Below are 22,715 nucleotides of genomic sequence, written 5' to 3' on the forward strand. Positions count from 1 at the left end.
AAGCCCTCGGTAATTTCCGAAGGGCAAAGGCCTTCGGTAAGTGCATAACGTGGGAATTTACCGAAGGGCAAAAGCCTTCGGTAATTTCGAGGGAAATGTAAGGGACAATTGTGTTCTGGAAAAACCAACAACATATAACATACCTGCATAACAGTTTTCAATCACAAACAGACCTGCTAAACAGTTTTCAAGCACATACAGACCTACATAATGTGCATCTGAAAGATGCAATCATTGATCAATATCCATAGAACATACAGTAATCTATATAATATCCATTAATCCATAGTGTCGGAACAATCGGTACCGTTATAGAGTCGCGCAGCGGAATAAAATACTCGGAAAGCGTGTTACGGTCACAAATCAAGTTTTGATAGTCCGTTTTAGAAAAACAATTTTCTTAGAGAAAATTTATCAAACAGTTGATATGCGTAAAATGTAAAGAGTATAGAGAGCAAGAAAATTCAACACAGAATTTTTATCCTGGTTCGATTCAAAAGAATCTACGTCCAGTTGTTAATCACTATAAAAAGTGATTAACGTTTTCACTAAAAACAGTTTTACAAATTACAATAAGAGTGAATAAAAACAAATAAAAAACCTTCCTTCGACGAACGAACCGGAAGATGACCACCTTGCCAACTCGAAGAGAACCGCTTCGACTATCGACACACGAAACGCGAGCTTCTCCTATTCACGAGACCAGGCAAAGCACTTGAACTAGCTTTTTAGAACTTCCTCAGATAACACTGTATTCTCAAAAGCTCAGTGTGTTTTCTAAGAGTTCTGGAACTCATCTATATAGCCCACTGGTCTAAAGTTTGCAAAGATGAATTATAACTGCCGCAGATAATCGATTATTGTTAGTGATAATCGATTATTCGAGTCCGTTACAGGGTTTTCAAAAAGTGATAATCGATTATCCTGAGGAATAATCGATTATTCCAGAGACTTTTGGCAGTTCTCATCAGAACTGTGATAATCGATTATTCGGAGTAATAATCGATTATTCCAGAGCAACGAGGTTTTTCAGAAGGGCTCAGGATAATCGATTATAGCTTCTAATAATCGATTAAATGCGTAGCAGTTCTAAAAATACGAATTTTTCTAAGTATTACATGTTGAAGACTTTTCCTAATACATTTATAATCTACAAATTGCTTTTAAAACAACAATAACAATGTATCATCTTTCAGCATCATCAAAATTGTTTATCTTCAAATTTACCAATGCTCTTCATTGGTAACAATCTCCCCCTTTTTGATGATGATCAAAAATCACTTTTTAAAAGCAATGTTGGGTTATCTGCAAAAGATACAAACTGAGAGACAACAGTAGGAGTTAGTAGTAACTGCACATATTTCTCCCCCTTTTTGATCATAAGCAAAAAGAGTGATAATGCTCCCCCTTAATATGAGCTCCCCTCAATTAAACAGTGTAAGTACTAAAACAGTAGATCATTTTATTCAGGAAAACATTAAAGAGTACAAGGGCACATAAAGCAAGACATGAAAATGATAAAACATTCTAGGAATTCAAAACAAACAAACATGAAAGCACACTAATCAGAAAATCCTAAATCTAAAATTCAGGACTTGGTGGTCTCTCTGGAGGTTGGAGATTAAAATGATTTTCAATGTTTCCAATGCGAGTGTCAAGGTCATTGAACTGGTCGATCACAAATTCTTCATGATTTTGTTGCCACTCATATATTTGGTCAAAGTGAGATTGTTGAAAGAGACGCATATCCTCCAGTTGTTTAGACAGGTTTGCAAAATGCTCCTCCATAGTCAGGGATGAATTTGAAGGCATGTGAGAAGGACCATCATCAGCAGAGGTAGCAGCTGGGACAGGATCAACCATATGGGCCTCCATATCGTCATTGACATTTTCGTGGTGATCATCATCCTTGTGAATGATCACACGGCCACGAGCAACAAAACCCATTTGGCGAAATGTTGTCTCACCAATTTCAGTGCCAATTGCTTGAATGGAGGTAGTGAGTTCGCCGTCCACACTTACACCTTTGTATTCTAAAATTCGAGAGATGAGAACTGCATATGGAAAATGATAAGAAGAATATTTCTTGGCCTTTACCATGGTGTCGGAGATGAGGGCTGGCCAATCAATGTGGATGTGATTTAGAATCCCATATAGTAGTAGAAGATCTTGCTCCGAGCATTGAGCATGGTTAGTGGCACGAGGACATAGGATCCATACAATTAAGTAATGAATCATCCTTTCTTCAACCTTGAATCCACCCACAAGCAATTGTCGACGATTGATTTGGTGTTCAGGATGACGCAAAAAAGATTGAAAGGCGAGGAGACGATTGAAGTCCGGAACTCCAAGATGGACTTTGACAGCATCATCCCATAGTGTGAGTTGTGCAACATTTGTCCATATGTCATCATCCAGAATTATAGGGACACCTTTTACCTTTGTTGTGATGATGCCGTCACGATAACGCATATTGAAGTAGAAGACACGGATAAGATCAGGGTATATGCACCCCTTTTGCTCCACTAGATGAGTAAGTCCTTGAGCACGAAACAAATCTGGAAATTGAAAGCCATAATAACGATAAAAGTCGAGACGGATGAACTTTACCGCCATGATTCGGCGTTCTTGCCAGAAATGAACATAGTCACCATGTTGCTCCTCATCTGAAATCCAACCTTCGATGGAAGCAGGACGAACATTGCGGGAGCGAGAGGAAGAAGCACCAGCAGTCCTCCTTCGGGTTCTTCTTGAATCAGCCATGAGAGAAGTGGGCACAAAAGAAACGTTGGAAGGAAAGAATAAAGAGGAGAGATTTGGTTCTGATGTGGGTACAGCAGGTTTCTGGGTGCAAAGAAGTGAGTAATAATCGATTATAGGGGGCTATTTATAAGAAAAAATGGAGAATCTAGCCGTTTATGACCGTTTCCAGCCGTTAGGATTCACTGTAACGGCTATATTTTTGAAACAGATCGCGTAATAATCGATTATTCTAAGTGATAATCGATTATCTGCTCATAAGTCACTTTCCAGAAATTGTGTAATAATCGATTATGTATGAAGATAATCGATTATCTTCGCATACAAGTCCAGTTTTGGTTTTGAATATGGATAATCGATTATTTGTAAGTGATAATCGATTATCTGCGAATAGGGGTTTTGGCCAAAGCTAAAGATAATCGATTATTATAAGTGATAATCGATTATCTGCGAATAGGGGTTTTTCCAAAGCTAAGAAATAATCGATTATTATCTTTTGATAATCGATTAAAAGCGCTGATCGTACCAGAATTGAGAAAATTTTATAAAGTTTGAATTTAGGACATATCTAACACTCCTAACTCTCTTCTAAGCTCATAGAATCTATCTTTAGGTAGTGCTTTAGTGAAGATATCAGCCAATTGATGTAAAGTGTCAATGTATTCAATTTGGCAATCTCCCTTTTGAATGTGGTCTCTCAAGAAATGATGTCTAATTTCAATGTGCTTAGTTCTGGAGTGCATTATGGGGTTCTTAGTGAGGTTGATAGCACTAGTATTATCACATTTCAGAGGAATGTGATCAAGGAAGATATCAAAATCCTCCAGTTGTTGTTTCATCCATAAAATTTGGGCACAACAATTTCCAGCAGCAATGTATTCAGCTTCAGTGGTAGACAAGGCTACACAAGCTTGTTTCTTTGAATGCCAAGACACTAAAGAACAGCCCAGAAAATGACATGTTCCACTAGTACTTTTCCTATCAATCTTACAGCCACCATAATCTGCATCAGAATAACCTATCAAACTAGGTAAAGCATCAGAAGGATACCAAAGTCCAAAAGATGGGGTGCCTTTAAGGTATTTCAAAATCCGTTTGACAGCAATGAGATGAGATTCTTTAGGATTAGCTTGGTACCTAGCACACACACACACACTTTGCATAATGTCTGGTCTACTAGCAGTTAGATAAAGTAAGGATCCTATCATTCCTCTAAACATGGTTTCATTTACTCCTTCACCAGATTCATCCTTATCTAAATAGCAGGACGTTGCCATAGGTGTGTTGGCCTCTTTACAAGTATCCATACCAAACTTCTTAAGCACTTCTCTACAATATTTAGTTTGGGAGACAAAAGTTCCCCCATCTATTTGCTTTATTTGCAGTCCTAAGAAGAAGTTAAGCTCACCCATCATAGACATTTCAAATTCACCTTGCATGATTTGTGCAAATCCCTCACACAATGAATCATTTGTAGACCCAAAAATGATATCATCTACGTATACTTGAACAATCAAGATATGTTTTTCTACCTTTTTAATAAACAAGGTTGAATCAACCTTTCCTCTAGAGAAGTCATTTTCAATCAAGAAAGTACTAAGTCTTTCATACCAAGATCTAGGTGCCTGTTTTAGACCATACAAGGCCTTTTTCAACTTATAAACATGATTAGGATATTTAAAATCCTCAAAACCAGGAGGTTGACTAACGTATACCTCTTCTTTAATGAAACCATTTAAAAATGCACTTTTCACATCCATTTGATACAATTTAAACTTCATCAAGGATGCATACGCAAGTAACAATCTAATTGCTTCTAACCTGGCTACTGGGGCGTAAGTTTCATCATAGTCGATACCTTCCTCTTGGCAGTAGCCTTTTGCAACTAACCTGGCTTTGTTCTTGGTGATGTTGCCATCTTCATCAAGCTTGTTTCTAAACACCCACTTTGTTCCAATGATTTGATAATCATCTTGTCTAGGAATGAGTTCCCAAACATCATTCCTTACAAATTGATTGAGTTCTTCTTGCATAGCAACACACCATTTATCATCTTGAAGAGCTTCCTTTATGTTCTTAGGTTCTACCTGAGACACAAAAGCTACTGTTAAGCAGAAATTATTAAGATTGTGTCTAGTAGTTACCCCTTTTAACATATCTCCGATGATGTTGTCCAGAGAAAGTCCTCTTGGTTGTTGATAGCTTTTAGGATCAACTACTTGATGTTCATTTTGAGTTTCTGGAGGATAGTTTTCATTTAGATACATCTCTTCAAGAGCTTCCCTCAAATAATCCTCATCACCTGCAATTGGTTTATTTGACTCAAGAGGGTTCACCTCAAGGTCCACAATTTCATCAAAGACAACATGCATTGATTCTTCAATTTTCAGGGTTCTTCTATTAAACACCCTATATGCTTTGCTAGTTAAAGAGTATCCTAAGAAGATTGCCTCATCAGATTTAGCATCAAATTTGCCTAGATTATCTTTACCATTATTCAAAACAAAACATTTGCATCCAAAGATTTTCAAATGAGATACATTTGGTTTTCTACCATTAAACAGTTCATAGGGAGTTAGCTTAAGAATAGGCCTAATTATCATTCTGTTCAACACGTAACAAGCNGGATAATTCTGCTGTGTTTGATTGGATTTTCAATAGAAGCACATGAGATGAGCAATGATTAAAGAACTCAGTGCATCTTGAATTCCATCACAGTGCAGTGTCAATTGATGCATATTCAAATCTGTTTCAAATCTGGTTTTTCATTTTGATGAAACTGCACCACATGGAAACATCATTCCTGGCTGTGTGGATGTTATGCAATTATAATGAGTGCGTACCATTTGAAGACTGAATTGTCTAAGACAATAAACCTGGTTGCATCATTCTGTATAATCCAGAAATCCATTGATACAGCAGTTGGACCGATCTGCATTGTTTTTATTGAATGAGTTTTCTTTTGTTTCTGATTTTCATAATTTTGAATCTGTCCAGATTAGAAATCATATCTGGACATCTTTTCAGTCATTCCTAGAGTCTTGTTTAAGTTTGATTTGCTGTCTTATAGTCATTTTAATTGATTACATATCAGTTTGATTCCTTTGCTAAAAAAATTGGATGGTGAATTGTTCAAATTTGGTGTGAAAGAGCAACTGCAATAGTAAAATTTTGATTTAAAAGCATTTAGCCTCTGCTAGCAGTTTGCACAAGTCATATTTGGTAAAACAAATTTGCTCAAATCATAAAATTAAGAGTCCAAATTCGTTTGTGCAAAATGACCATTCAAACCACCAATTTTTAAGCATTTTTTTCTGGTATAGTTACAGATTTGTTTTTGAAAGCTTGTTGTGATTACTGCATCAAAGTTAGTTTCAATTTGGTAGCAAAAGCTTGGTTCAAGTGATTATAAAGAAGTGCAACATTGAAAATTAACAATATACTACATTTTAAAAAGCTGTGTGAACCAGTGCCAAGCAAATTTTAAACTCTGATGCACATTTTTCAACCTTCTGCTAGGCATTTATTCAAACACTTTGCCTAGTTTAAATTTGGTTTCGAATTGATCATAGCTGCAACTTATCTTTGTTTCTTGCTTTTCAAATCCACTCTAGATCCTTTCCTAAGTTCAATTTGAGTGCCACCAGTCATTGGAAACCGATTAATTGATTGATTTAAGTTGTTTGAAAATCCTGCACATAAGCTGTTTGATAAAACTACAGTTGTGCATTCTGGTTTAACAGTTTTCTGGCAGCAGCAGTGTTGATTTTCTGGCTTAATAACTGATTGATGGTGGTTCTTTTGAGTTCTTTGTTGGGTGCATAAGTATTTCAGGTGGTCCTATACTGGTAGCATCTTAGGCAGTGGATTGGAGCAAGGAAAGATCAACATTGGAGTTGATTTTTGGTGCAACAGGACCACGTTTTCACTGGTCTGCATAATTTCTGGTGGCTGCAAACAGCAGCATATTTTCACTTTGCAGCTGAAAGATTTGCATGAATGACTTCTGATTCAATTCTTGTTTGAGAGCAACCAAAGCTGCCACATTAAACTACCTTGTGTTCTCACAATTTTTTTTGTTTTGTTGTTTCCATTGTATTGTTTTTTGATTTTCTTTTCCATTCTTGTAAGTTGGCCATTTCAAGCAAGTGAAGTGGAAGAGCTCATAAGTGTTCTTCCCTCATTTGCTAACTTGACTTAAAGTCTCATCATTTTAAAATTGGTAGACGGTGAGTGTGTCTTAGATCCAAAAAGTTTAAGCCTCACCTAGGAGACCTCACCTTTAATTTGGTTTTATTTTTGCAAGTTTCGCATAGGAAGTCTTAGAAGTCCGCATTTAGGGTCTAGTTTTCTTTGAGTTTGAGTGTGTCTTTAAACATTTAATGAATCTAGAGGTAATTTTGATTTAAAGACTTTTAGTAAGTAACTAGGGATATATTTGGCAAGGCAAGACTTGGTATTTAAGCAACCTATACGGTTCACCTCTCTTACCTGGAATATTGTCCTCAAGTGAAAAACTTCTAGTCTTTACTTCAAGAAAATTTTTAAGTTCATCAAAATGTCTGGAAGACAATCCCCTAGAATTAGTGAACCTCCCAAAGATCAATTTTCATTCCAAACTCTAGTCAATCAACTCAATGAGATTGAGAGAAAAATAAGTCAAGAAAAAGTCCAAAGAGAGCTACATAGTGCCATGGTTGAAAATGAGTTGAAACTTTTGAGAGAGGAACAAATTCAAAATAGGGAGAGAAGTTATAGTGGAGAGTCCCAATATGAAAAAGAGGCCTTAAGAGTAGGAGAATATTATCATCAACCCTCTTCATCAAGAAGACACAGGAGGGAATTTGAAAATCCTCCTCCTCCTAAGGAAGTTAATGTGGTATTGCCTCATTTTCATGGAAAAGATAATGTTGAGGCTTACCTAGATTGGGAAATGAAGGTAGAGCAAATTTTTGCTTGCCATCAAGTAGGAGAAGAAAGAAAATTCTCTCTTGCTACCCTAAGTTTTCAAGGGTATGCAATGTACTGGTGGACTACTACAGTCCAAGAGAGACTAAGACAGCGACTTCCTCCAATAAAATATTGGAATGAGCTTACAAATGCCCTTCGGAAAAGGCACATACCCTCCTACTACAAAAGAGAACTCATGGATAAGCTCCAAAGATTACAACAACAGTCTATGTCTGTTGAAGAATACAGACAAAAGATGGAGCTATACATGATGAGGGCAGGAATCACAGAAAGCGAGGAAACTACCTTGGCCAGATTTTTGAGTGGGTTGAATCTTGATATCAGGGATAGGGTTGAACTACTACCTTATAGAGATTTGAATGATCTTGTTCAAATGTGTATAAAGGTAGAACAACAAAATTTGAGAAAAGCTTCTGTTAAAAGATTTCAATCCCCCTTTGAACAGAAGATTGTAAAAGAAAAAGAACCCCTCAAACCTCTAGCCAATATAGTTGAAAAACCCAAACAGGAATCCTCTTCACATACTCGCACTAGTGAGTGTTAGAATCGCTGTAGCGGAATTATTAGCGTGGTAACAAACCAAGAGGGGGGGTGAATTGGTTATATTCTCTTATTATGCCTTTTTAATATTTTTCTCTCAATTCTTTCTTACTAAGCAGATAATTGAATGTAAATAACAGAGTAAGGGAAAGAGAAAAATTGCACAGGTGATTTTATCCTGGTTCAGATCACTAGGATCCTACGTCCAGTCGCTTATCTCAAACAAGATAAACCTTTTTCACTATCACAAAACAGTTACAAATATTAGTCACACAGAAAAACAATTTGTAACAGTTTAGAAATTACCACCTCTCTTGAAACCACAAGAGATGAACTTACACCTCCTTTGAATCTTCACAAAGGATGACCACCTCCTTCGAATGCTTCACGAAGGATGATCCTCTTCTAGACACTTCCTCAGACACACCAAGGATGAACAAGCTATTCCTCTGTCACCACAGTACCACTTCAGGACTTGCAGACAAGAGTTTCCTTAGCTTCAACAATCTCACAGAGTTCTCAAAGAGTTCAGAGATCTTTTGCACAAGGGAAGAGTTATTTTTGAGATAAAGAGTGAGCCATTTTATAGACTCAGCCTAATACCCTTCCATTCTTCGAAAACAGGCCATCTAACGCATTTAATCGATTAACATAAGTATTAATCGATTAAAATGAGTACAACGGCTAGTTTTTCAAATCTGAAAACCCCAACGGTCAGTGTTAATCGATTATTCTCAAGATTAATCGATTAGCTAATCGATTATTATACACTTTAATCGATTATTCTAGTGGCACTTGGGTTTTCAGGGCCAGCCTCTGTTTTAATCGATTAATACTTGTTTTAATCGATTAATACAGTGCGATTTGACTCAGGACATAAAATATATAATATATAATATAAAATTACATGGAATCAAAACTACTAAAAATCTAAGTCCTAGACACTAAACTACAATTATTACAAAAGCTTTCCATAGCAATACAAGTCTTCATAACATCTTGAATCTTGATTTCTCTTGACTTGATTTGGACATCATCAAAACTTCATCTTCATCATTTTGCTAACATTCTCCCCCTTTTTGATGATGATCAAAAACTCCTTTGATTTAAAGCTTTTAGTAATAATCTGGATAAAACACAACTTACGGAAGAGAAAGTGCATTAGTGAATAAGCACAAATAGCACAAATAGCACAAATAGGCAAATAAGCTTTAAACATTTTCTCCCCCTTTTTGATCATAATTAAAAAGTTGTGTTTGATGTTCTCCTCCTAAGATAATACTCCCCCTTAATAAAAGCAAGTATGCATATGAGCTAAAAATATTTTAAATTTAAAGATTCATTCAAACATGCACAAAAGGATATATAAAGCAAATATTTTTAGGATAAAGAACTTATAAAACATTGTTTAATCATATATTGAACTATATAAGATAGAAATTTTAAAAAAATGCAATCCTAAGATATTTCTAAAAAATTCCTAGATCTCTTCTAATGTTTACCCCTGTAGATATGCCTCCAACTTCGTAATGATAATCCTCTAGGTTGTTTCCATATTTTGTTTAGATCTTCATCTTGAGGATTGTCATCATTCTTCGTTTCATTTGTTGTCTTCTACAAATCTTCATCATTGCCTGCATCTAATTCAACTGACTCAAGAGGTTTTGCCTCAAGGTCTACAATTTCATCAAAGACAACATGCACACATTCTTCTATTTCAAATGTTTTCCGATTGAAAACTATATATGCTTTGTATATTAGAAGATATCCAAAAAAATAGTTTCATCGGCCTTGGAATAAAATTTTCTTAAATTTTGTTTTAAAGAAATTCTAAATATTAAACAATAGGTACCCAACTACTTGTATGGGTCCTTTGGGTTAGATTTAGAAAAAAGAAATCATTTTACAACCCAAACATATCTACCACTTGGAACACCATAATGCTTAATTTTACATTTATTTGAAGTATGACCCTTTTTCATACAATAAAAGCATGATACAAAGTTTGTGTTCCTATAAGTTGTTCCTTTTTCTACCCATGTTTTACGGGTTCTATTATTATGTTTATTTTTAATTTTAGGAACATACTTATTTTTAACAACCTTATTTTCGTTATTTTTACTACATTCTCCTAAGGTTGTGTGTTCTAGTAGTTTCTTAAAATTTTCACAAGAAGCACATTCATCACTACTAGTAAATTTACCCTTTTCAAAAAATAAAACTTTATTTTTCAAATCTTTATTTTCTTCAAAAATATTTTCAAAATTTAATTTTAAATTTTTATTTTCTTCAAGAATATTTTCAAAGTCTGATTTCAAATTTTTATTTTCTTCAGAAATATTTTCAAAATTTAATTTTAAATTTTTGAAATCCTTTTTCAATTTCTTATGAGCTTTATCTAATTTTTCAGATTCTACTATTAAAGCAGCATAAGTTTCATGCAATTCATCTTCACTAATTTGACTATAATTATCAGAATCGCTAGATGTACTTACTTGGCTTCCAGCGTCGTCGTTCACCACTAAACAAATGTTTGCTTCTTCATCAGATTCGCTCAAATCGAAAATTGTTTCGTTGTCATCGTCCCATGCGATGTAGGCTTTCTTTTTCTTGAAGTTTTTCTTTTCCTTTATTTCTTCATTCTTTTTTTGATTTGGGCAGTCCGCTTTTAAGTGCCCCATTTCTCCGCAACCATAACATTTATAGTGTGAGGAAGATCCTTGATTTTCTTTCTTTTCGAATTTTAATCTTCCTTTGTCTTTTGATTTCATGAACCTGTTGAGCCTTTTTATCATGAGTCTCAAATTTTCTTCATCTTCTGAATCTTCATCTTCCATTTTGCTCTTGCTCCTTTCTACCTCAGATTTCAAGGCTAGACTTTTTCTTGGTTTTTGCTTTTGCTTCTTCTTCATCTAGTCTTCCGAGGTCAAGTTCATGTTCCCTCAACTTTCCAAAAAGTGCCGCCATAGTCATGGTGTTGAGATTTTGTGACTCCGAGATTGCAGTCACCTTAGGTTGCCACGACCTGTCTAAAGACTTCAAGATTTTAATGTTTAATTCATCAGTATCAAATGACTTACCTAGTCCAATGAGATGATTGACAATGTTGGTGAAGCGTTTTTGAACGTCAGAAATTGTTTCTCCTTGCTTCATCCGGAACATTTCATACTCTTGAATTAGGGAGTTCTTTCTTGCCCTCTTTACGTCATCCATTCCTTCATGTGTCACTCTAAGCACGTCCCACATTTCTTGAGCAGTTTTGCAGACAGAAACCCTGTAGAACTCATCAACAGTCAATGCTGATGCAATAATATTCCGAGCTTTTACATCATTCTGAATTCTTTTCTTTTCTTCAATGGTCCATTGACCACGGGGCTTTGTTTCCTGTATATTGTTAGTAGGAACAGAAGAACCAGATGCAATAACATCCCAAATTTCACAATCAATAGATTCAATAAATATTTGCATTCTTACCTTCCAGAATGCATAGTGATGAACCAATATTTTCCTCACTTCACTTAGTTTAATGTGCTAGAATTAGTCGGGGAATTATGCTTAAACGTCCGGTATTTTCCTGTTTTTCCTAATTGTGCTTAATTTGATCGGAAATTCTTATTTTAACTAATTTGAATTATCTGAGCTTATTATTTTGCATTATTAATTACGGGAAAATTTTGGATAACTTTTTGGGACATTTGAAAGCTAAATGAGAAATGGCAATTGAGCCAATGCATCTTAGCCATTTTTATTTTCGCTGGCTGTCGCGTGAATGTTGTGTCAACTTGTGTGTCTTCGTTTGAGTTCAATTCTTATCCGTTTTCCATGCAATTTTTTTTCATAGTTTCGTCTGGATGTCTATTTTAACGTATAGTTTTTACTTTGTTCAAATTCGTTCTGTGCTGTTCCCAGTATTTATTTTACTCTCATATGTCAGTCCAGTGATTACTGTTTGAGTGATTTCTAATCTGTTTGCATTGTTTGCTTGCTGTTTAGTAATTGTGGTGGCTGGAATTGATCATTGGACAATGCTAAAACCTCCCAACACTCTTAAACAAGGCATACAACAGCTTGGCTTTATTGAATAGCAAAGAAAAAGAAAAACAGCCACATGATCACGGCCCACATGGAAGGCTTTTGGATTTTAAAATTGGAATTGGTATCATGTGGAGTTTTCACGGCTGTCTCAAAATTGATTGGAAAATAATAGCATGGCCCCATGGACAACTCACGTTGGCACACACACCAAAACCTCACATATTTTGGAATCAAAGTTGGGACCACCACTTGGAAGCATGATTAATGAAGAGCATAAAGCTGCCACGTCTAGCACCTTTTGGAGAGGAATACTTTGTTTCTAATTTTAATAGCAAAATTGGCAGCTCACGGGCTTCATCACACATCCAGCAATTGGAGCACCACGCGGTCCATCCTTCACGCAGCAGCAGAGAATCCACGTAGGTCAAGTAGCAAGGCAAGGAGCACGTTGGTTGAAGCAGCAAAAAGGGGGTGGTGCGTGAAGAAATAAAAAAACACATCCAGTAGCGTCCACGCTGGATTGTCCGAGAATGAAAGAGCAGAGTCCAGCACTTAAGTTCCAGAGAGTAGTGTAGGGTAAGGAAGAAAATGGAACTGGAGAAAAGAAAAGGTTACGGGATGGAGAATGGTTGAGCTGGATGGTGTAGGAGGTGCTGCACGTTGAGCTGGATGCAGCAGTGGTGCTGGTTCAAGAGGGCAGTGAGTGAGAGAGAGCTGGAGGGAGGATACGGAGAGGAATGGAGTTCACGGGAAGGAGCTGGCTGGATGGTGTAGGAGCAGCTGCAGCTCATTTTGGTCTTTGGTGTTTTGAGCGTTAGATTCTATGGGATGAAAAGAAGAGCTGAAGTTTTTATTTTTCTTCTGCTGAATCTCATTACCTTTTTCATTTGGTTTTTATGTAAACTGTTGATTGATGTTTAAATGACTGGGTTGGACACGAAAGAAAAGGAGACAGCCAAAGAGATGGAGGGCTACGGTTGAAGAAAAGAATGGTGCTGGAAGAAGGTGCTGTCACAACAAGGGAGCACCACGCACGCTACTTGATCTGCACTTGGAAGGCTGTACGGTGACATCTTGGGGGAGCTTATATTTTTTTTGGTTTAGGGAAATACAGCCGACACTCATTTTTCTTGTTTTTGCTTTGAACGCTGCTACACCCTTTTGGTTTATTGTCTTATTTTTGCTTGGAGAAAAGGCTCACACGGTGATGGATTTTGGGTGATGCACACAATTTATTTCAGCAAGGTTTAAGTCCTGGAATGCATTTTATTTTATTAGAAATGAAGGTGATTTCTTATTTTAGCCAGCGCTGATTTTATTTGGAGATGTGTGGAGTGATGTCCAGCCTAGGGAGAGGCCACGTCCAACATTTTATGCTTTGCAGTCAACTTTGTTTTGTAGTTGCCGTATTCAGCTTTGCAATTTCTGCATCATTTCTCTATTATATTAATTGTTTAGCTCAAGCATTTTTCTAATTTATTCCAGTTGCACGGTGCTTAAATTTGCTGACTCATTGCATTAAAAAAAGTGAAATGTAATTTTCTTCCAAGCTTTATTCCCGCTTCAATTGATTCACGTTTCTTTCATTTATTAGCTTATTAGTTGCATTTCTTTTAAGTGGTGTCCCGTCCAGCAACTCTCGGTTTTCATTTTTAATTGGAAAAATGGAATTGGTGTCACGGTTTGGATGAAGTGCTGCATGGTGATTCAAAAGGAGGGCTGATTCATTTTGCTGGAAGCTGGCACACGGTCAAGATAAAGTCCAATAGGTTTTATTTTTATTGTATTCACACTTCAACAAAAGTTACTTTTATATTATATGTGATGGATTTGCCTTTTTTTTTTTGCCTTTCACTTTTAAACTCAACGTTGCATTTTAATTTGGTTCAAGCACTTTTCACTTTAATGTTGAATATCATGTTCGGTTTATTGCTTCCACTCACTATGTTGTCTATTCTGTTTTGTTCGACTTCTTTATCTTCTTGCATTTCCAAGTTTAGAAACCGTTCGGTCATCTGTAGGATCGTTCGTTCTTCATGCTTTGTTCATTTATTTTACTGTTTTCAATTATATTCGGTTGTGTTCGATTTTCAAGTTTTAATTTAGTTCATCCGCATTCACAAACTTTTCACAAACCCCCCCCACTGCGTGTTTGACCTGAGACTTGAACCAAATTTGGTCCTTGAGAGACGACCTAGGAGTCATGTCCTAGCACTATACTGCATTCTTTTATGCACAACTTTTGTGAGAGGTGCGACCCTCTCATCAAAATGGCGCCGTTGCCGGGGACCAATGGTTCGGTCTTAGGTTTTTGTTGTGTTTGTGTGTGTTGTGTTTTGTCTTGTGTTGTGATGTGATGTGATGTGATGTTTTGTTTTGTGTGTACGTGTCGCATGTTCAATTGTGTTGTGTTTTATTTGTTTCGTGATTTTTAGTATTCTTCTTTTTCCATGTCTACCTATTTTGATTTCATGAACACTGCTTGTTTTGCTAGTACCTCTGATTATGATTCTCCTTCTGCATGTTACTCTGATTGTAATTCATATTCTGCTGATTTCTATGTTGAGAACAATACGACTCATCCTCTAATTTCTGAGAGTGCTCTTTGTGAGCCGGTTTCACTTAAGGAGGATGATCTTCATTGCGATCTCACCCCTGGACTGATACATTTGCTGCCTAAGTTTCATGGTTTTGCAGGAGAATGCCCACACAGACATTTGGAGGAGCTCCACATCATGTGCTCTTCAATGAAGCCTCCAGATGTCCCTTTTGATTACATTTTCTTGAGCGCATTTCCGCATTCATTACAAGGAGCAGCTAAGGATTGGAAAGACTCTCTTCCTCTGAGATCCGTTACCGATTGGGGATATCTTGAGCATCAGTTTCTGAGCAAATTTTCCCTTGTGCAATATGCTTACAGCAACGGTCTTGGATGGAATGACCCTACTTTGGGATGGTATAATGCTCCACAGCATCAATATCAAGAACCACCATTGCAGAGTACTTTCATGCCTCCTCCAGTCCAGCAATATCAGAGTCAGCAATATGATGCTCCTGCCCAAATAGCTCCTCAGCCTTCTACTTCTGAGCCTACATTGCAGGAGTTGTTGGAGCAGATGACCATGCAGAACCTTCAGTTTCAGCAAGAGAACATGCAGTTCCAACAAGAAATAGGAGCTGCCATTCAGAGTATGACTGATCAGATAGGGCAGATGGCCACTCAACTCACTGAGGAACAGTATCAAGATTCAGAGTTACCATTTCAGACTGTTCAGATTCCAGATGATGATGATAGTGGCATCAACATATAAGATGGGGAGAAGAGTCATGAGGTTACTACTATGCCATCTACTTTCCCATCATCCTATGTCCCTACCCTTGCACCTAAGGAGACTGATGATTATTTTGAGGAGCAGGCAGAAATAAGCAGTAATTCTGAGCCAGGTAGATCACTTTCATCTTCCCACACTCTACCAATCTTCAAGGAAGAGGAGGTAAGTATACCTCAGTATGATTATGTCAGTGATGATTATGTTCATGATTATGTCGTTCATAATTATGCTGTTGAGAGGTATGTTGATGATCATATTGTTGTTGAACATGTTTTTAATTCTCCCTCTGTGCATGATGAGAACCACTTTTTGATATCACATCCAGATGTTTATTCTCAATGCACTGAACATGAATCTAAGTCTGTTATTGATATTACTTTTAATTTGGGGATTGATTCATGTTCTAAGGATGTATCTGAGGTTCAGCCTGTTACACTGGGATTGGGTGTTCTACCCCTGCATGAAATTTCTGTAGAGCCACATTGCACTAACCCTATTGCAGGAGGTACAAATGAATTTGATCAACAAACACCCACAGTGGACAACAAAGGTGCTCACACTAACAAAAGCTTCAAGATCAATAAGCACCAGCTGAACCCGCTCATCAACAATCAGTGCATAGATCCAGCTGTGGAAAACATTTCACTGCTAGATCAGATTTGGAGGATGAAGCAGTTCGTCCTCAAAACCTCCTTGCTCGATACTATGGCGGAAAACATCTCCCTGAAAGTCCAAAATTGGCAACTGCCACCATGATCAGGGGAGTTTTCTTTCTCTCTTCTCCCCCTTTCCCTACTTTTATTGCACTTGTCCATGATCTGTTGACTGTTATGATTTCTGATCTTATGCTTATGACACATTGAGGACACTGTGTAGTTTAAGTGTGGTCTATTTATTGGGGGAGATTTTTAATTTTCTTCGTTAGTTTTTGTTTTCTTGGTTAAATTTTTTCTTTTCTAGGTTATTTTTGTCGTGTCTTGTGTACAGTTTTACATGTTTCTCTTGATTTCTGGACTTTGTTTAGGTTGTAGATGTGTCTTTCACTTCATTGATACTCTGATTTGTTTGAAATCCTTGCTTTTCTTTGCTTGGAAGATGATCATGATGTTTGAGAGTTGAATTGATTGTGACACAAATGCCCTGTGTGAGAATTTGAGCCACTTTATGTTCTTTCTTGTGTGTGATATGTCTCTTGATTGCTTGCACATATGCCTTGGCTTGACTCTTGTTGATAATTCTTGATTGATATGCATGTTTGGAAGTGATAAAGGCAGTTTTGTTTTTGAGCCTCTCTAGCCAAATAAGTTTACCTTGTTCTGATTCTTTGAAAACCCTTGTTGAGCCTATACTTTCCTCATTTCTTTGTTTTGAAGCTCATACACTAGCCCTAAGTGAAAAACCATGATTACCTTAACCTTAGGGAATTTTGGAGCTTTGGAAGTGTCTTGGGAACAAGTGTGGTCTCCCTGGGGATTCTGATAAATTGGCTAGTTGGTTCCTCTTCTTGTTTTGTTTTTAGAAATATGATTTATATCTTGTCTCTTATAGTTGTGTGCTAAAGAGAGAAAAGAAAAGAGATAGGATGAAAAAAAAAGTGCAAAAAAATGAGAAAAAAAAAATTTGTGAATAATGGAGTCAAGAAGAGGATTGAATTAGAGGTTGTGGGTGTGTTTGAATGTGTTTACACTTGTTCCCCATTGCTCCTCTATTTCTTTTGGTTTATAGCTTCTCATCCATATGTTATCCTCCCATGTCCTTGGCCCCATTACAACCATGAAAAGATCTTTTGATTTGAACATGCGTATGTGCTTGAGTGTTGATATTAGAGGCTTGCCAAGTCTATTTGTGATTGCTTTCTTGAGTGCATTGAGTGACATTGATTTACCTTAAACACTTGAGAGAAACACTGATAGTGCATCTGTGAGGTTTTGTTACTTTTGATTCACCTTTTGAGCTGATTGATCATTTTGTCATGATTTGAATTGCTTGGATAATTTCATGAGTATCTGCTTTCTCTGATTCTGAGTTGGATATTGTCTACCTCTTTTCTTTGTCCAGATTTCTTGAGGAATGTGTAATTCTGTTTGTTTCCTTGTGAGTCTTTATTTTCTGTGTGTCGACGTTGTGTCACCTTCTTAAAAGTCCTTTGAACTATTCCTTGATTTGCGTCTTGATTTTGCCCAGGAGTGCAAAAGACTAAGTGTGGTCTATTTTGATGAACCAATATTTTCCTCACTTCACTTAGTTTAATGTGCTAGAATTAGTCGGGGAATTATGCTTAAACGTCCGGTATTTTCCTGTTTTTCCTAATTGTGCTTAATTTGATCGGAAATTCTTATTTTAACTAATTTGAATTATCTGAGCTTATTATTTTGCATTATTAATTACGGGAAAATTTTGGATAACTTTTTGGGACATTTGAAAGCTAAATGAGAAATGGCAATTGAGCCAATGCATCTTAGCCATTTTTATTTTCGCTGGCTGCCGCGTGAATGTTGTGTCAACTTGTGTGTCTTCGTTTGAGTTCAATTCTTATCCGTTTTCCATGCAATTTTTTTTCATAGTTTCGTCTGGATGTCTATTTTAACGTATAGTTTTTACTTTGTTCAAATTCGTTCTGTGCTGTTCCCAGTATTTATTTTACTCTCATATGTCAGTCCAGTGATTACTGTTTGAGTGATTTCTAATCTGTTTGCATTGTTTGCTTGCTGTTTAGTAATTGTGGTGGCTGGAATTGATCATTGGACAATGCTAAAACCTCCCAACACTCTTAAACAAGGCATACAACAGCTTGGCTTTATTGAATAGCAAAGAAAAAGAAAAACAGCCACATGATCACGGCCCACATGGAAGGCTTTTGGATTTTAAAATTGGAATTGGTATCATGTGGAGTTTTCACGGCTGTCTCAAAATTGATTGGAAAATAATAGCATGGCCCCATGGACAACTCACGTTGGCACACACACCAAAACCTCACATATTTTGGAATCAAAGTTGGGACCACCACTTGGAAGCATGATTAATGAAGAGCATAAAGCTGCCACGTCTAGCACCTTTTGGAGAGGAATACTTTGTTTCTAATTTTAATAGCAAAATTGGCAGCTCACGGGCTTCATCACACATCCAGCAATTGGAGCACCACGCGGTCCATCCTTCACGCAGCAGCAGAGAATCCACGTAGGTCAAGTAGCAAGGCAAGGAGCACGTTGGTTGAAGCAGCAAAAAGGGGGTGGTGCGTGAAGAAATAAAAAAACACATCCAGTAGCGTCCACGCTGGATTGTCCGAGAATGAAAGAGCAGAGTCCAACACTTAAGTTCCAGAGAGTAGTGTAGGGTAAGGAAGAAAATGGAACTGGAGAAAAGAAAAGGTTACGGGATGGAGAATGGTTGAGCTGGATGGTGTAGGAGGTGCTGCACGTTGAGCTGGATGCAGCAGTGGTGCTGGTTCAAGAGGGCAGTGAGTGAGAGAGAGCTGGAGGGAGGATACGGAGAGGAATGGAGTTCACGGGAAGGAGCTGGCTGGATGGTGTAGGAGCAGCTGCAGCTCATTTTGGTCTTTGGTGTTTTGAGCGTTAGATTCTATGGGATGAAAAGAAGAGCTGAAGTTTTTATTTTTCTTCTGCTGAATCTCATTACCTTTTTCATTTGGTTTTTATGTAAACTGTTGATTGATGTTTAAATGACTGGGTTGGACACGAAAGAAAAGGAGACAGCCAAAGAGATGGAGGGCTACGGTTGAAGAAAAGAATGGTGCTGGAAGAAGGTGCTGTCACAACAAGGGAGCACCACGCACGCTACTTGATCTACACTTGGAAGGCTGTACGGTGACATCTTGGGGGAGCTTATATTTTTTTTTGGTTTAGGGAAATACAGCCGACACTCATTTTTCTTGTTTTTGCTTTGAACGCTGCTACACCCTTTTGGTTTATTGTCTTATTTTTGCTTGGAGAAAAGGCTCACACGGTGATGGATTTTGGGTGATGCACACAATTTATTTCAGCAAGGTTTAAGTCCTGGAATGCATTTTATTTTATTAGAAATGAAGGTGATTTCTTATTTTAGCCAGCGCTGATTTTATTTGGAGATGTGTGGAGTGATGTCCAGCCTAGGGAGAGGCCACGTCCAACATTTTATGCTTTGCAGTCAACTTTGTTTTGTAGTTGCCGTATTCAGCTTTGCAATTTCTGCATCATTTCTCTATTATATTAATTGTTTAGCTCAAGCATTTTTCTAATTTATTCCAGTTGCACGGTGCTTAAATTTGCTGACTCATTGCATTAAAAAAAAAGTGAAATGTAATTTTCTTCCAAGCTTTATTCCCGCTTCAATTGATTCACGTTTCTTTCATTTATTAGCTTATTAGTTGCATTTCTTTTAAGTGGTGTCCCGTCCAGCAACTCTCGGTTTTCATTTTTAATTGGAAAAATGGAATTGGTGTCACGGTTTGGATGAAGTGCTGCATGGTGATTCAAAAGGAGGGCTGATTCATTTTGCTGGAAGCTGGCACACGGTCAAGATAAAGTCCAATAGGTTTTATTTTTATTGTCTTCACACTTGAACAAAAGTTACTTTTATATTATATGTGATGGATTTGCCTTTTTTTTTTTTTGCCTTTCACTTTTAAACTCAATGTTGCATTTTAATTTGGTTCGAGCACTTTTCACTTTAATGTTGAATATCATGTTCGGTTTATTGCTTCCACTCACTATGCTGTCTATTCTGTTTTGTTCGACTTCTTTATCTTCTTGCATTTCCAAGTTTAGAAACCGTTCGGTCATCTGTAGGATCGTTCGTTCTTCATGCTTTGTTCATTTATTTTAGTGTTTTCAATTATATTCGGTTGTGTTCGATTTTCAAGTTTTAATTTAGTTCATCCGCATTCACAAACTTTTCACAAACCCCCCCCCCCACTGCGTGTTTGACCTGAGACTTGAACCAAATTTGGTCCTTGAGAGACGACCTAGGAGTCATGTCCTAGCACTATACTGCATTCTTTTATGCACAACTTTTGTGAGAGGTGCGACCCTCTCATCACATAGTTCTCACCTATGAATAGTGGGGGTCTATTGATTGAAGCACCCTCTGCAAAGGTTTGATGTGATCCTGCCATTTGAATGACTATCAAAGCAAGCTCTGATACCAATTGTTAGAATCGCTGCAGCGGAATTATTAGCGTGGTAACAAACCAAGAGGGGGGGTGAATTGGTTATATTCTCTTATTATGCCTTTTTAATATTTTTCTCTCAATTCTTTCTTACTAAGCAGATAATTGAATGTAAATAACAGAGTAAGGGAAAGAGAAAAATTGCACAGGTGATTTTATCCTGGTTCAGATCACTAGGATCCTACGTCTAGTCGCTTATCTCAAACAAGATAAACCTTTTTCACTATCACAAAACAGTTACAAATATTAGTCACACAGAAAAACAATTTGTAACAGTTTAGAAATTACCACCTCTCTTGAAACCACAAGAGATGAACTTACACCTCCTTTGAATCTTCACAAAGGATGACCACCTCCTTCGAATCAAGTGTTTTAAATGTTTGGGTAGGGGTCACATAGCTGCTCAATGTCCTACCAGAAGAACAATCATTTTAAGAGGTAGTGACACATATAGCAGTGAAAGTGAAACCCCTAGTGAAAGTGAGAATGAGCAAGAAAGAGGTAATGAAGAGAAAGTATATCCTTGTGAGGGTCCACTTCTCATGGTGAGAAGGGTGCTTAATAGTCAACCAAGTCCAGAACACTTATCACAAAGAGAGAACATCTTTCACACAAGATGTCAAATTGCAGAAAAATATTGTTCTCTCATTATTGATAGCGGATCTTGCTGTAACTGTTGTAGCACAAGGCTAGTTGAAAAACTGAATCTTACTGTGATACCCCATCCAAAACCTTACAAACTTCATTAGCTAAATGAAGATGGGGATATAACAGTCAAGAATCAAGTTAAATTAGCAATTTCCATAGGAAACTTCAAAGATGATGTTATTTGTGATATAGTTCCTATGGAAGTTTGCCATGTCCTATTAGGAAGACCATGGCAATTTGATAATGACACTACACACCATGGTCGCACCAATACCATAACTTTTCACAAAAATGATAAGAAATTTGTGCTTCATCCTCTGTCACCTACCCAGGTGGCCAAAGATCAAACACAAATGAAGCTCAATAAGGAGCAAGAAAAAGAAGAAATAAAGAGAAGAAAAAGAGAGGAAGAGGAAAGAAAAGAAGAAGAGAAAAGAGAACAAGAAAAACGAGAGCAAGAGCAAAGAGAAGAGAAAAGAAGAAAAGAAGGGAAAATAGAACCTCTATCCACACTCCTCATAGAACCAAGACTCTTAAGGGGAGGTTTTCTATCCTTTAATTTTCTTTCAGCTATCCTTAAGTTTTCAAAATTCTACTTTTCTTTCCAAGAATTTCTCACTCCATCTTTAACAATGTTACAACTTGAAAAATGTGGCAATTCACTTGAGTTATTGTTACCTTTGTGGTTACAATTAACTCCAGACAAAAATAAAATTTCAAAAGAAGTAAGGTTTCTTTATTGTATCGAAATTGAAATTTTCAAAACTAGGAAACCTTCTTTGATGATTATGGCAGATTCATATTTGATCCGGGAGGAACTTTGATGGATTCTACAAAAATAAGTCCTCACAAAGACAAACCAATAGATTTGAGGACAAATCCTCTTCAAGGGGAAGGAGATGATGACTTAAGGCAGGGACCCATTACTAGAAGTATGGCTAGAAGAATTCAAGAAGAGCTTGAAGATATGGACACAACAGGGCACGTTCTTTTCCTTCAATTTAAGTGGAATTTGAAGACAACAAGAGAAGGGGTAAAACTGTCCAGTTGATGGTCAAAGTTGCTAGCTGCACCACCACTCTTTGCTAAGCACACCACAGCAGCACCTCCGCCCCTCAACACCATTAGCTCACGTGCTGCTTTAGTTTTAAGCACATTTTTCATAAATCTTTCACATTTTACACATGGGTCATTCCCTTTCTTACTCGTTGCAGCTCCATGGATCACATATAAATTCATGATAGCCACCCTTGTGAAGATACTTT

General features: G+C 37.1%; 1 pseudogene; it reads left to right on the forward strand.

Moving 5' to 3' along the window:
• Positions 1-7,693: 7,693 nt before the first annotated feature.
• LOC148198504 (uncharacterized) lies at positions 7,694-22,501 on the forward strand (annotated as a pseudogene).
• Positions 22,502-22,715: the final 214 nt, after the last annotated feature.

Source organism: Vigna umbellata, chromosome 5 (assembly GCF_029865625.1).
Source record: "Vigna umbellata cultivar VRB3 chromosome 5, Vumbellata_1.0, whole genome shotgun sequence".
NCBI lineage: Eukaryota > Viridiplantae > Streptophyta > Magnoliopsida > Fabales > Fabaceae > Vigna > Vigna umbellata.